Source organism: Scylla paramamosain, chromosome 23 (assembly GCF_035594125.1).
Source record: "Scylla paramamosain isolate STU-SP2022 chromosome 23, ASM3559412v1, whole genome shotgun sequence".
Lineage (NCBI taxonomy): Eukaryota > Metazoa > Arthropoda > Malacostraca > Decapoda > Portunidae > Scylla > Scylla paramamosain.
The window spans coordinates 7,915,486-7,930,485 of NC_087173.1; the positions used below are offsets into that span (position 1 = coordinate 7,915,486).

General features: G+C 40.7%; 1 long non-coding RNA gene across 2 annotated transcripts in view; it reads left to right on the plus strand.

The window, feature by feature from the left end:
- LOC135112097 (uncharacterized) overlaps window positions 1-15,000 on the plus strand; it is a 210,882-nt gene that overhangs the window by 31,265 nt on the left and 164,617 nt on the right. For both annotated transcript variants that reach the window (XR_010274061.1, XR_010274062.1), the window contains exon 2: window positions 5,150-6,440. This is a non-coding gene — a long non-coding RNA (uncharacterized LOC135112097). The remainder of the gene's footprint in view (window positions 1-5,149; window positions 6,441-15,000) is intronic.

Sequence of the window (15,000 nt, forward strand, 5' to 3'; positions counted from 1 at the left end):
AGGCAACTCAACTTCCTGCTCCTAGAATGTCAAAGAAAGAGTCACTAGCATAAAATGAAATAAGAAAAAGGAAAAAGTTGAGCATTTAAATTCCCGAGGTGTCTTAATACTCATTTTATTGATTTTATTTAATCTTTTTTAACTCGTAGGAAGGAAGAAAAAAGGAACAGGCGCAGAGTTTATTTAGATGGCTTGTGAATTGATTGTTTAGGTGAATATATGCATCATAGATTGGTTCGCTAGTTTGCTGGTTAATTCCCAATAATGTTTTCATCATACATACCCTTTGAAAAGAATATTGACTTTGGTTTTCTCTTAAAACCCGTAAAGATATTTAGGTTGATCCTCCCAACAACAAAAGCAGATTTTATACAAACATACGAAACTGTAGTCTGCGTAAATATGGGAGGAAAAATGTTTGAATATTTTACACCAAAGAGACGAAAAACGTGAATATTATAGAGGTATAACATGTCTTGAATACTTTGCATGTTTTGTAATAGTAACAGACATTTACAAAGAGATTAACCAGATAAGTGGTCCTCCTCCTCCTCCTCATCATCATCATCATCATCATCATCATCATCATCATCATCATCATCGTTATTGTCATCATCAACATCATCATTGGTATCATCATCATCACCATCACCATCACCATCAAGTTGAATTAATTGAAAGGCCTCTCACCAATTCCGCCACTTATCCCCGTCGGCTGCCTTCCTAACGTCTCATCTCGTGTGTCCATCCGTTTCACTCCTCAGCTTTCTCCACACAGCTCTGCGCGATGCCTGTTAGATTAAGTACAGTACACATGTCGTTAATGAAGAGGTAACCTTTCTGCCCTGATTCTATTTTTATTAAGTATTTCTAGGTCACCATTCCATTAGTCACTATGAAGCAGTATTAATTGTGGCATGGTGTGTTGATGGGACAGGCCTTCACCAGGTGTCTGAGTGAGGCCACTGACACGTTTTAATGGCGCAGCCTCTCATCAGGTGTCTGTCTAAGGCAACCGACGCACTGTGTTAATGGGACAGCCTTTCATCAGGTGTGTGTCTGAGTAGGCCACTGACACACGTATTAATGGCACGGCCTTTCACCAGTGTCTGTCTAATGCCTCTGACACAAGTTCAGTAACCTGTAGGGAATCACGAGCCCGTCTGTCTCTGTGCCACATTTCCATTACAACAGTGTGCACAAACAAACTTAATCGCTTAAATGAATACTGTCCAATTGATTAACGTTGCTCTTACTTTCTAAACTTATTCAGCATCTCGTGTACAAGACAACGTGGCAATAATGATTTTCCTGTACTTTGGAAGCTTTTCATTACTGACATGAGGAACGTTTGACTTGTGATTGTGTTTTTTCATAACTTTTCCCTTATGATGCCCTACAGACTCATCATTTTATTGGCTAGACAGATACCATTTCTTATGACATCTTTTTATGAATGCTTTGTATAAAACTTCCTTTGTGGGAGACGTAGGATGATAAGGAGGAAGGCTCTTTCCCCACCTCCCCACCAGGCCTTCACAGAATCTAGATGGGAATGTTATGAAAGAGGGACGCTGTTAAGGCGTAATTACAAGAGAAAGAGGCTGTTATGAGATCAAGTAACAGTTAATATCACATGAATAGATTTTCTTACAGCAGTTGCAAATAAAGGTAAGAAACACGTCATGATTAGAAGTAGCAAGAATATATATTTTTCTATCCGCCTCTTTTACCTTCGTTACAAAGAATTAGTAACTTCAGATAGTGATGGAAGATTGAGGCAGGTCAAGTCTGGGAAAGAAACGCGGAGAGGAAGAAAGAGGGGAGGGGAGGGGAGGGGAGGGGAGGGATCGAGAGATGAAAGAACGGATGTAAGAGAGGAGGGGAACGGGAGGGAGAGGGGGAGTGAAGAGAAGCTTAGGAGGCAGAGGAGTATTGCAGAGAGAAATGAGAATAGCTGAGGAGAGAGAGAGAGAGAGAGAGAGAGAGAGAGAGAGAGAGAGAGAGAGAGAGAGAGAGAGAGAGAGAGAGAGAGAGAGAGAGAGAGAATAGCAACAGAGATAAGTAAGCTTGAGAAGGAGGAAGACCTATTACGAATGAACGAGGAAGAGGATAAGGTGGAGGAGAGAAGGACTGATTGGAGGAGGAAGGGGGGAGGATAGCGAGGGGATAAGGAAGTAAGAAGCTGGAGAAGAAGAATAGATCGAAGGGAAGGAGGAAGAGGAGAGGGATGTTAAGGAGTGTGGTATTTTTTAGTTGGTTTCAATTAGAAGTTATTGTCTTAGCTTGCTCTCCTGTGTGGCTTTTTGGGGCGCGCAACACAGGAGCCAATATCCCAAGGTAAAAGAGAGAGGGAATAAAAAAGGCAAAGGATGGGGGAATGTTAAGAAAGCCTTGTTTGAATAACCTGAGAGAGAGAGAGAGAGAGGGAGAGGGGGGGAATAAGAGACACGGAAGATTTTAACGAATATCAGATTCACCTCATTAAAAAGACCTGGCCTGGGTAAACTTTTCTACCTCGTAGGCAAAGACTGACCCTTCCCATACTTAAGCCTATCAATTATTTTTGCTCTCGTCGTCATTTTTGTTGTTGAGGATGGATGGGACGACATGAAAGGAACCCTCGACTTTTTTTCATTTTCTTTTTCTTTTTTTTTTTTCTCTCCTTCCTACGACTCTTACGGTTTCTAAAGAGGGTTATAAAGATGGATTCGAAAATAAAGTTGGCTCTTTTAGTTTTATATTTATTTGTTTGTTTGTGTATTTATTTGTATTTTTCACTTAATTTTGCAGGCGCCATATTAAGTGAGCTTTTATCTTTTTTTTTTTTTTGTTATCGATTTTTTAGTGCGTAAATGAATGAATAAGTAAATAAATAAATAAATAAATGGACAAGTGATATACAAAATAGATAGACAAGCGTTACATAAAAAAAATAGAATAGCAAATAAAGAATGTGAAGAATGACTGAAAGGAAGAAAAAAAATTAAAAGAAAATGAAATGAAACAATAAATGGATAACTGATGTATAATATATTTTTTTGAGTTTACGCTTAAATTTATCGGTATAATAATTCCATTTACATATCTCAGTTTGCGACGAACGCTTATCTCGCGGCCCTCGTGCGTCGTACACTGAGAACCGCAAATAGAAAGATTACTGTTGAAAACGAAATTGACAAAGCGAAATTATAAAAGCAAAATGGAAGGATGACAAGATGAAATTGACAAGATGAAATTAACAAGTGAAATTGACAAAACGAAATTATAGAAGCAGGATGGAAGGATGACAAGATGAAAAGCTCAGGAGTAGATTAAAAGAAAAGAAAAAAAAATATATAAACTGATATACAAACAGGAAATTGAACAGAAAGATTAAGTAGAACATTGTACGAGTCAAAGAAGAACAGAAGGATAATAGAAGATAAAAATTAAGATAAAACACAATATTAGATAAGACAATAAACAGAGAAGTGACTCATAAACAAAGAGAAATCAACTAAAACAATAAGCGGGATTTATGGAAGCGGAAGAGGGGAATAACAGAAGACGGAACAGTGAGGGACAAAGACTAGATCCTGTGTACATACCATGGCTACCCATACAAGCGTCGTAAGAACAGAATATGAAGGTCTATATCCGTACCTCAGTGTTTTGTTTGGCTAGATACCTGGTTGGCTGGAGGAAAGCTGCGTTCATTTCATGGAGGCCTGTGAACTCTCTGGAAAAAAATTGGTAACGTTTCTTGCATTCCTTCTCTTTCTGTCTGTGTCTGTCTGTCTGTCTGTATATTTGTCTTTTGGTCTCCGTCTATCTGCCTGTTTACGGTATATTTTTTCTTTCATCAGTATATTTATTTATGTATTTATCTGTCTGTGTGTCTGTGTCTCTCTCTGTCTGTCTGTCTGTCTCTCTGTCTCTCTGTCTCTCTGTCTCTGTCTCTCTCTCTCTCTCTCTCTCTCTCTCTCTCTCTCTCTCTCTCTCTCTCTCTCTCTCTCTCTCTCTCTCTCTCTCTCTCTCTCTCTCTCTCTCTCTCTCTCTCTCTCTCTCTCTCTCTCTCTCTCTCTCTCTCTCTCTCTCTCTCTGACCCGCCTTCCTCTTTCACAAACTTGACTCCCCATTACCTAATCTTAACTAATTCTCTCACCTAATTCCCCAAAGTGATGAAAGTTTCCCATTAAGAAGCATAAACATTAAATAATCTAGTGAAAAGAAGACGAAATGTGGCTGTTAACTTGCTCTTATTTACTTATTCATATTATTATTATTTTCTACGGTTTTTTTTCTTTTTAGACAATTTATATACTAATTCTTCCCGTTTTTTTTATTTGATACGTGTCTTTATTTATTTATTTTATTTTTTTGCTTGTAACTGATTGTAGATTAAGATATTTATCCACGTGCCATAAAAGGGAAAGAAAATATTGAAGGGTATCGAACTAGTGAATCAGAGAAATAAAGAAGAGTTAGGTATGTCGATATATATATTCGGCACCACCTCTCTCTCTCTCTCTCTCTCTCTCTCTCTCTCTCTCTCTCTCTCTCTCTCTCTCTCTCTCTCTCTCTCTCTCTCTCTCTCTCTCTCTCTCTCTCTCTCTCTCTCTCTCTCTCTCTCTCTCTCTCTCTCTCTCTCTCTCTCTCTCTCTCTCTCAACCGGCCAGCTTGACTCGGGACACGCTCGCTGTAAATAAAGCTGCGAGTCTCAGTCACTTGTGCTACGGCTAAGTCAGCTTGAAATACCCGTGTACAAATATTGATATCGCTCTCTCTCTCTCTCTCTCTCTCTCTCTCTCTCTCTCTCTCTCTCTCTCTCTCTCTCTCTCTCTCTCTCTCTCTCTCTCTCTCTCTCTCTCTCTCTCTCTCTCTCTCTCCGTGAGTGTGACGCGTTAAACTAAAATACGTTTAAACTGGACAGGATATGTTTCGTTAAGCCGGTTTGTGTGTGGGGAGCAGTGAGAGAGAGAGAGAGAGAGAGAGAGAGAGAGAGAGAGAGAGAGAGAGAGAGAGAGAGAGAGAGAGAGAGAGAGAGAGAGAGAGAGAGAGAGAGAGAGAGAGAGAGAGAGAGAGAGAGAGATGTAGGTATGTTTTGATCAATCATATTCTATTGTAACTCCATGTTTTTTTTTTTTTTTTCCTCTCTCTATTTCAGCAGAGAGAAAGACAAAACGCATCAAACGGCAGGTGTGCGGGAGAGGAGATTCAATACACCTTTCTGAAGATAAGTTTGTTTCCACGTAAGAACTGGAGAGAGGAGTTGCGATGAAGTGGATTTTCTGCAGGAGAGTGAAAAGTGAGGCTGCATCTCGGTCACGAGCGGAGGGGAAAGGAAGGAAGGATGGAAGGATCGGGGAGCAGATACAAGAAGTGAAAAATTTCAATCTATTCCTTCGTCGCTACTTGAGGGAGGTATAAATTCTGATCGTGCCTTGCCTTGAAAACACTGCTCCATCTCTCTCTCTCTCTCTCTCTCCCTCTCCTTTCCCATTCTTGAGATGTTGCTTAAGTGTGAGAAGAGACGATGACGCAATGCAACACAACACAACACAACACAACACAACACAGCATCACCCAAAATACACAAACACATTGTCATTTATCCTCGCGACAGTACTGAGAGACCTAAGAAAATAATGAAAACAGTGAATGTGGAACGTGATCTAGAGAGAATAATAAACTTGGAAGAAGAGAATGAATAAAAGGTCAAAGAACACAAATGAAGAACGAGAGAGAGACGAGTACGAGGAAATAGTGGAACGAGAGGATGAAGGTGGAATGTAGCGCAGAGGTGATTGGATTGAAAGCTAAGAGGAAAACAACAAAAGTCTTGATAACGAGAACGAAAACGAAGACGAGGACGCGAAGGGCTATCAGCTATCAGAAGGAGGAAGAGAAAACAATGTACAAACGGAATGAGTGAAAGTGGAATGCTGGAACTGCTGGAAGATGTGAAGAAAATCAATAAAAAGAAGAATAACGAAAATGAAGACGAGGAGAGGAACAAAGAGGAGGATGAGAGAATAGTAAGACAAAATAAGTAAAGGTGGAATACTGGAAAGGCTGGAAAATGAAATAAAAGAATATCTGGAAACTGGAACAAGAATGAGAACGAGAACGAGGACGAGGACGAGAGATTTGATCCGCGACCTGGCAGGCTCAGAAGTCCAGTGGCGAGGACAAAGGTCGAGGAGACGCGGAGGGGACACGTGCTGGAAATGTAACATGCAGACACGCTCGGGCCGTTAAGGCGGGGGATCCTGGGGCTGGAGGAAGGCTCTCGGGAAGGCCCTGGGACGTGTCTAACGGCGTGACTCCTCGCTGCGGTGTCTGGTGTTTGTTGCCCCAGCCCCCCACCTCCTGCACCACCTTCTGCACCGCCTCCTGCACCGCCTCCTGCACCGCCTCCTGCACCGCCACTGCCAGGCACATATCTGCTGGGGAGGGTGAGTGTTTGTTATTTATGTGTTTAATCTTTACTTATAGACTGAACTGCTTTGAATGGTGACTGATATATGTTGATTTTATATTTTTTGTATGTGTAGGTAGAGCTGTTAAGAAGAGTGAGTGTTTGATGCTGTTTTCTGTATATTGTTTTATTTCATTTGTATACCAGTTTTTTTTTTTTTCATGTATCAGCCCCGTATGCAGCGCTATTAAGGCTTTTTTTTATTGACTACCATATTTTCTCGCTGCTTCTTCACTTATCTAGTCTGCATTTATATTTATAACCGTTAATTTTCTTTATTTCCGTCTCTTTATTCCCATCGTCTTAATTCTTTAGCAATTATTTTCCTCCTTCATTTTCCTTACTTCCATCCTTCCTTGTTTCCTTTTCAATTCAGTGTTCCATTCATTTTCTTAACTTCCATCTCTCCTCGCTGCTCGTTAAACTATTTAGTATTCATTTCTGGACTGCTGCTATATTTACTCACGCTTGGGAGCTAAGCACACATCCACACACTCGTTCCCGGCACACAGCCAGCGACTTCACTGTCCCAAACACTTAAAATACTGTGGTATATGTAAACTTTCCAGCTGCATTGTGTGGGAGAGCAGGATGGGAGTGTGTGGTTGCTCTTCATTCACAGGAACAGAGGAGACTCATCACTGGCAGGAGTCATCATTGTCATCGTTGTCATCATCATCATTGTCGTCGTCGTCATCATCGCAATCAATATTTTTATTACCATTAACATAATCATCATTATCATTATCAACATCGTTATCATTATCGTCATCATCTTCATCAAATGCTACACAAGAAAGTGATTTTTAAACAGAAAGGGCTCCATAACTAAGCACAACCGAAAACGTGTAATTTTCTTTAATCTGTTTCAACGATCAAAAAAATTAACGGAATTTAAACCAAAACAAACCAAATGTAAAATAAAAGCAATTTAAAATGAAACATAACCTCTCCTTCACTTTCAATATAGTGTTATAATTTTCCAAGGCCATATTGCACTTCAAAACTGCGCACAATATACAAAATAATTATATTGTCCGATGCAGAGAAGAGACTAATTTACCACTCTTTCAACGAACATTTATGTGCCTGAACAAACTGAAGTTTCACCTAATATTAGGATTTTGTGTTAGAATTACTTGTATGTTACTTAGTGATATTTGTTTAACTTGTAAGTGTAGTAAACAGTTAAAGTAATGATGATAACAAGATTAGTAATAACAACCAACAACAGCAGCACAAGAAAAAAAAACAATAACAAAGACGACAGGTACAACAACAACAACAACAACAACAACAACAACAACAACTCACTAACATTCACCGTTGTAGTATGTACACATAACCACACATTCACATAAAGAAACCCCCACCAATACTCACTCACATATTCACATTCATACACACATACACACACTCATACATATACACAGCCACACACGCTCATGCATACTCTGACAATACATACAATACCAGACTCCTTTCCTTCCCATTACCCTGACATCCTCCATTCCCTTACCTGCTTCCGCTCTCTCACTCACTCTCTCTCTCTCTCCTACCTGCCCGCAGTGTCCTTGGGAGGGAAGTCAAGGTGAGCGAGGTCAATTAGGAAGGAAAGGTAAAGGTTAAAGGGTTAAGAAGAGTAAACTGATAGGTAATTGTGCAGTTTACCTGACTAGTTTGATTCTCTCTCTCTCTCTCTCTCTCTCTCTCTCTCTCTCTCTCTCTCTCTCTCTCTCTCTCTCTCTCTCTCTCTCTCTCTCTCTCTCTCTCTCTCTCTCTCTCTCTCTCTCTCTCTCTCTCTCTCCTTGTTCTCCAGTGTTTTATTCATTATTTCTTCATATCTTCCAACTGCATCCCTTTTACGCCGCATTCCACATTCAATCACTCTCGCTTTCTATTATGCTCTCTCTTTTATCTCCCTCTTGCTCCCGTCTTCCCCTTCCACACCCTTTCGTTTCCTTCCTTTATTATTCATATTTTTTTTCCCCTGCTCCTCATTCGCCGTCCCTCCCTTGGTCTTGAAGATAACATGCAGAGGGAAGGTAAGAAGTAACTGATTAAAAGGGAAGTGACGATAATGTAAAAAGATGTAGGGGAACAAAAGAAACCAAGAGAAAAGAAGTAAAGGAGAAAAGGACAAAAAAAATACGTTGGTTCATTTGATAATTATAATGTACAGGTTATTTATTCTGCTGTTTCTTTATTTGTTTCTTTTATTTTGCTTATAGTTGAAGAGTTTTAGCTGATGCATTTTCATCAAGTAGGAATTTTATTTTATTTTATTTATTTATTTATTTTTTTCGATTCTGTGTTTATTATAACTTAATTTTCTTTCTTCCTTCACGGACACGGATATTTTGTTTATATGTATATGAAAACAATCGTTCTTAAATCGATACATTATTTTGCTACTTCCTCACAACTGTGTGTGTGTGTGTGTGTGTGTGTGTGTGTGTGTGTGTGTGTGTGTGTGTGTGTGTGTGTGTGTGTGTGTGTGTGTGTGTGTGTGTGTGTGTGTGTGTGTGTGTTGTAATCATGACCCTTGGCCCACTGAAGTCCATATTCTGTAACGTTTTATCGTCGTATTTCGATCAGTGACTGGCTTTACTGGAAGTTCATGGGAGTCTTCAAAGTTTTTTTTTTCTTATGGTTTGAGAAATAGTTTAGCACATTCTGCATCTTCAGTGGGAGAAAAATACATGAGAATCTGGCTGATCACTATGTGGCGTTGGAATGTACTGTAGTTCTTATAAGCACTCAAAATGTCCAAGAATTCTTCGCTGCAGGGGCGTGGATGTTCCCAGAGTGACGTCGCCTATAACAGGACGCAGAGCTTTCCAGTGCAGTCAATAGAGGGCATTGTGGAGGGAAACAAAACGCCCTCATACAGTATTCAGGCAGGCGTGTGGGACGTCTTTCTTTCATTAGCTAGCATGACTCCACTCCCAGACAGAGGCCTTCAACAATGGTAGGCGTGTTTGGTAAGGCTACACCTGGATCAGCTTGCGCGTTAACTTATCTGCTAATTAAGTGTCGATAGTTACCTTGACGCGTTGTAAGATTGGTTGTTTACAGATGACCTCTCTCTCTTTCACCTGGTGCCTCTTGCGTGTGTGTCATGTTGTTGTTGTTGTTGTTTGTTGTTGTTGTTGTTGTCGTTGTTGTTGTTACTAGTAATGGTTGGTGTTGTTGTTACTAATGGTTGGTGGTGGTGGTGTTTTAATAATAAATGAGTTAGTGAAAGAAGTAGGAAGAACAAGAGAATGGGAAGAATCTCTCTCTCTCTCTCTCTCTCTCTCTCTCTCTCTCTCTCTCTCTCTCTCTCTCTCTCTCTCTCTCTCTCTCTCTCTCTCTCTCTCTCTCTCTCTCTCTCTCTCTCTCTCTCTCTCTCTCTCTCTCTCTCTCTCTCTTAATTTATAATGTAGCAGCTCACAATTGCCCTCACAACCCTTGGATTATCGGAATCAGGAGGGCGACCGTAGATTCTGTTCCTCTTGACTTGTGTAAGCACTCGAGACTCCCGCGTCCGGAGGCTAAACACTTGCTGGGGTTCTAGCCGCTGCGGGGAAGGTTACGAGGGGAAGGAAAGTAACGGCTGGGATTGGCTGTGGGTGTGGGGGTATAAAGAACGCTAGCTAAGTTTTAATAGCGTTACTGCTGTCCATATTGCTTGTTGTTGTTGTTGTTGTTGTTGTTGTTGTTGTTGTTGTTGTTGTTTTTGTTGTTCATTATTATTTTCAACATTCTTATATTTTTTTCTTTTCTAGTCTTTTTCTTTTTTCTTTTCTTTGTTTTCTTTCCTTTTTCTTTTTTCTTTTCTCTTATTTTCCTTCCTTCCTTCCTTCCTTCCTTCCTTCCTTCCTTCCTTCCTTCCTTCCTTCCTTCCTTCCTTCCTTCCTTCCTTCCTTCCTTCCTTTCTTTCTTTCTTTCTTTCTTTCTTTCTTTCTTTCTTTCTTTCTTTCTTTCTTCTATTACTACTACTACTACTACTACTACTACTACTACTACTACTACTACTACTACTACTACTACTACTACTACTACTACTACTACTACTACTACTAGCTGTTAAATGTGCGTGAATGAGGCTGTGTCTGTCGTATGTGTTATATGTGTGTACCCTTAGACCTTGTTACTTTCCTCCTCCTCCTCCTCCTCCTCCTCCTCCTCTTCCTCCTCCTCCTCCTCCTCCTCCTCCTCCTCCTCCTCCTCCTCCTCCTCCTCCTCCTCCTCCTCCTCCCAAGGATGAGGAAATCGATGGAAGGTGCTGGAGTCGAGTCATTAACGTACATTTTATACATTCCTGATTGATACTTGGTGGTTGCGGGGTGTGAAGAGGAGCAGGAGGAGGAGCACCAGAAGGCGGAGGAGGAGAAAGCGGCAGCAGTAGGTAATAAGAGGAGGGAGGAGGAGGAGGAGGAGGAGGAGGAGGAGGAGGATGATAAAGAAGCAGTAGAAAGTGGAGGACGATGACGAGGAAGGGACGAAGAAGGGGTAAAGAGAGAGATAATAATTAGTGCAAGCGGCGGCAACGAGAGAGAGAGAGAGAGAGAGAGAGAGAGAGAGAGAGAGAGAGAGAGAGAGAGAGAGAGAGAGAGAGAGAGAGAGCATCGGTGCGGGGGCGGGAATAGCGGGATACCTGGAATTAGTAGTAAAGGTGAGAGCAAGCGGCGGGATGGACAGGTAAGCACAGGGGCGGCACAGGTAGTACAGCTGTGAGGTTACCTGTCTTCTCCCACGCCTGCGCCGGGTTGGGGGATTAAGATTAAGAGGATTAAGAGGGCTTGTGTGTTGGGGGTATGGGCGTGTGTGAGCGTTCGTGTGTGTGGGCGTGTTAGGTTCCTGTCTCCGTTCATGAATGAGCTTTATTCTCACCTATTTCTCTCTCTTGCTTTTTCTTTTTTTCTTTTCTTTTCTTTCGTTCTTTATTTCTTTCTTTCTTTGTTTCTCTCTCTCCCTTCCTTCGCGATAATACTCCGATTAAAAAGAGGGGTAGGGATAGCTTTTGTGTGTTTTTATTTTTGTTATTATTTGGTGGTAATGACTAAAAATGTGAGCTTTGATGAGGAAGGGAGGGAAAAGTGGAAGGGAATGGAGGGAAATAGTGAAGGGAAAGAAAAGAGAAAGAGGGAGAAGGGAGTAAAATGTGTGTGTGTGTGTGTGTGTGTGTGTGTGTGTGTGTGTGTGTGTGTGTGTGTAGGGCAGTGTCAATGTGTTGTACTTGTTTGTTTAAATTCTCAAACAACAAAGGAAGTGCATTAGTTGGGTGGTTTAAAGATGAAGCCAAGGATGGATTACCTTCTGGACTGCTGCTGCTCTTGTACCTCGGCGATGGGAAGCTCACAGGTTAATTAAGGCTTAGGGTGATCTGTGTCCACCTTGACTGTGTGTGAGATGTGTGGGTCGACGATTGTCAAGGATATTACTGGTTGTTATATGTGAATTAGAATTGGCAGTAACCATAGCATCATCTACTACTACTACTACTACTACTACTACTACTACTACTACTACTACTACTACTACTACTACTACTACTACTACTACTACTACTACTACTACTACTATTAGCAATTTTTACAGCTTATCGACATACACAGGTGAGCACGCGAGGCAGAAAATGTACAATTGAACGCACGAAATACTCTAATTAATAAGTTGATTACCTGTCTTTCCGGATCGCCGAGCTTGTTTACTGTGTTGAGAGAGAGAGAGAGAGAGAGAGAGAGAGAGAGAGAGAGAGAGAGAGAGAGAGAGAGAGAGAGAGAGAGAGAGAGAGAGGGGGGGGCGTATAGGAGGTAGGTAGGTAGAAAAAAAATAATGTCTTTCCTTCTTCCTAATTCCTCTTGGCAATAATGATGAAAAATATGACGTGCCTCCAACATACGTCTTTTCCTTCCTTCCTCCCTCCTCCCCACTCTCTCTCTCTCTCTCTCTCTCTCTCTCTCTCTCTCTCTCTCTCTCTCTCTCTCTCTCTCTCTCTCTCTCTCTCTCTCTCTCTCTCTCAATTTTCTATCTTTTCCCATTTTCCCTCAACCCATTCATTTTTCTTTCATTTTCCTTCCATCCATTCATCCATCTCTTCACCTTCCCTTCCGTCTCTTTCCATTAGTCCGACCACCCATTCCTCCCTTCCCTTCCTTCACCCATACCTTACCTTCCCCACTCACCTCCCATTACCTACTCGTATTTATCTACCTACTCGTACTTAAGAGCATCCGTCACACACACAAACACTCGGAGCGGGAGGAAGGCAGGAGGCAGTGGGCACAGGTTATCTAGGAAGCTATACCTGAGTCACTTACTGATTATATACGGTCCATTGTAAGGATCAAAGAAAGATAAGAGAGGTTATGTCGCCGTGGAACGCCAGGCAGAGAAGGAGGAAGAGGAGGAGCAAGAGGAGAAAGGCCAGAGAAGGAGAAAACGGGGTAATATCTAGATGACCAAAGGAAGGAAGGGAAACGAGCAAGGAAAGAGAGGAGGAAGAAGAGGTAAAAGAAAAGAATGGGAGAAGAGTAAAGTAAAAGGAAAAAGAAGAAAACAGAATTTAAGGAGGAGGAGGAGGAGGAGGAGGAAAGAATAACAAGAATATGAGGAGAAGAAAAGAATAACAAGAATATGATAATGAGGAAGGAGAGAAGATGAATAAAAACAAAAACATGAGAAAGAGGAGGAGAAAAAGTGAAGTAGAACAAAAAAAGGGAAGAAAGAAGTAGAAGACCCTGTAAGTAGCAAGAGAGAGAGAGAGAGAGAGAGAGAGAGAGAGAGAGAGAGAGAGAGAGAGAGAGAGAGAGAAACATGCAAGTGCTGGTGAAAGAAAAAAAGGAAGAAAATTCAGAAAGCAAGGAGGTGGAAAATAAAATCGAATGGGGAAAGATGAAAAATTGAAAAGAGAAGACAGGAGATATAAGGAGGAGGAGGAAGAGGACAATGTTGATAGCAAGAGGAAAGAAAAGACGAGAAGGGCAAAAAAAAAAAGAGAAGAGAAAAATGGAGATAGAAAAAAAGAAAGATAACTGGATAAAAAGGTGAAAAATTGAAAAGGAAAGAAGGAGAATGAGGAAGAATAGATGGAGGAAATGGAGGAAGATGAAAACAGCAGAAGAACAAAACTGTAGAATGAAAGAGGTTAGAAAAAAAAAATCTAGAAATGGATAAATGTGCTTGAAGAAACTTACAATAAAAGAAACTGAATATCGAAAAAAGATGAGGAGAAAAAAATGTTCAAGAACGTATTACAAGAAGGAAATGAAATGATAAAACTTGAAAAAAATAATATAAGGAAGAAAAGAATAAGAAAAAAAAACGTGAAATAGAAAGGTGAAATACAGGATAACTTAGTGAAATGGAGGATATAAAATTAATAAGGAAAAAGAAGTTTGAGGAAAAGGACAAAATGAAGAGATAAAAAGTTGAAAATGTGAAACTGAAGGAAAGGAAATGAAAAAAAAAGTTCGTGGAAATAAAATAAAAATGTGAAATTCATAATAACGCAGTAAAATAGAGACGGAAAGAATTGGGAACCTGAATTTCAGAACGAGAAATGAAAGAAGAGGAGGATAAACGTATGTGAGAGGGAAATAAAACTTAGGAGGTAAGAAGAGAAGAGAAAAAGGAAATAGAAGTATGCAGAGGGTGAAAAATGGTCACGATACGAAACAGGGAATAAAGGTGGAGGAGGGAAGAAAATAGGAAGAAAAAAAGAAAACAAAAATGTGTAATAAATATTATCCCCCCAGAAAAAAAAGTGAGAGTAGAGTGAGAGCGATAAAATAAAGCAAGCCAATAGAGATAGTGATGATAAACTGAACACAGAGACTGAAAGGAGAACACAAATAAAAGAAACTACATGGATGCTAAAATTGTAAAAGGACAACGAAACAAGGAAGGGAGGAAGGAAGAAAGGAAGAAAGAAAGAAAGAAAGAAAGAAAGAAAGAAAGAAAGAAAGAAAGAAAGGAAGGAAGGAAGGAAGGAGATGAAGAGGTGAAGAGGTGGAGTGGTCGATGAGAGGAGCAAAACAAGGAGAAGAAGACAGGTAGAATTTAAAGATAGGAATTGAATTGTGTCCTAATGGATACGATAGGTGAGGAAGAGGAGGAGGGGGAGGAGGAGGAGGAGGAGACAAGGGACCATAGCAAAGAATAGCAATACCCTTAGGAAGTTAGAGGAAGAAGAGGAGGAGGAGGAGGAGGAGGAGGAGGAGACGAGCAGTAGTACAATATAACAATATCCATTAGGAGAAGGAGGAGACAAATAGTACTTCTCGTAGCATAAGGAGGAGGACGAAGCAAAGAATACCAGTAATACCCATGAGGTGAAAAGAGAAAACGAAGACAAAGACGCCAGAATAGCATTACAATAAGGATGATGCGGAGGTAAGCAGCTGGAGGACGAGAGGCAAGGAAGACCAGCAACGTTAAGGAGGACGAGGGGAAAGAGAAGAGTATAATAGACGAAAACGAGAACAGATGTAAAGGAAGTGAGGGAAACGAGAAGGAAGCGGGGAACGGCTATAGACAAAGAAGCCAGG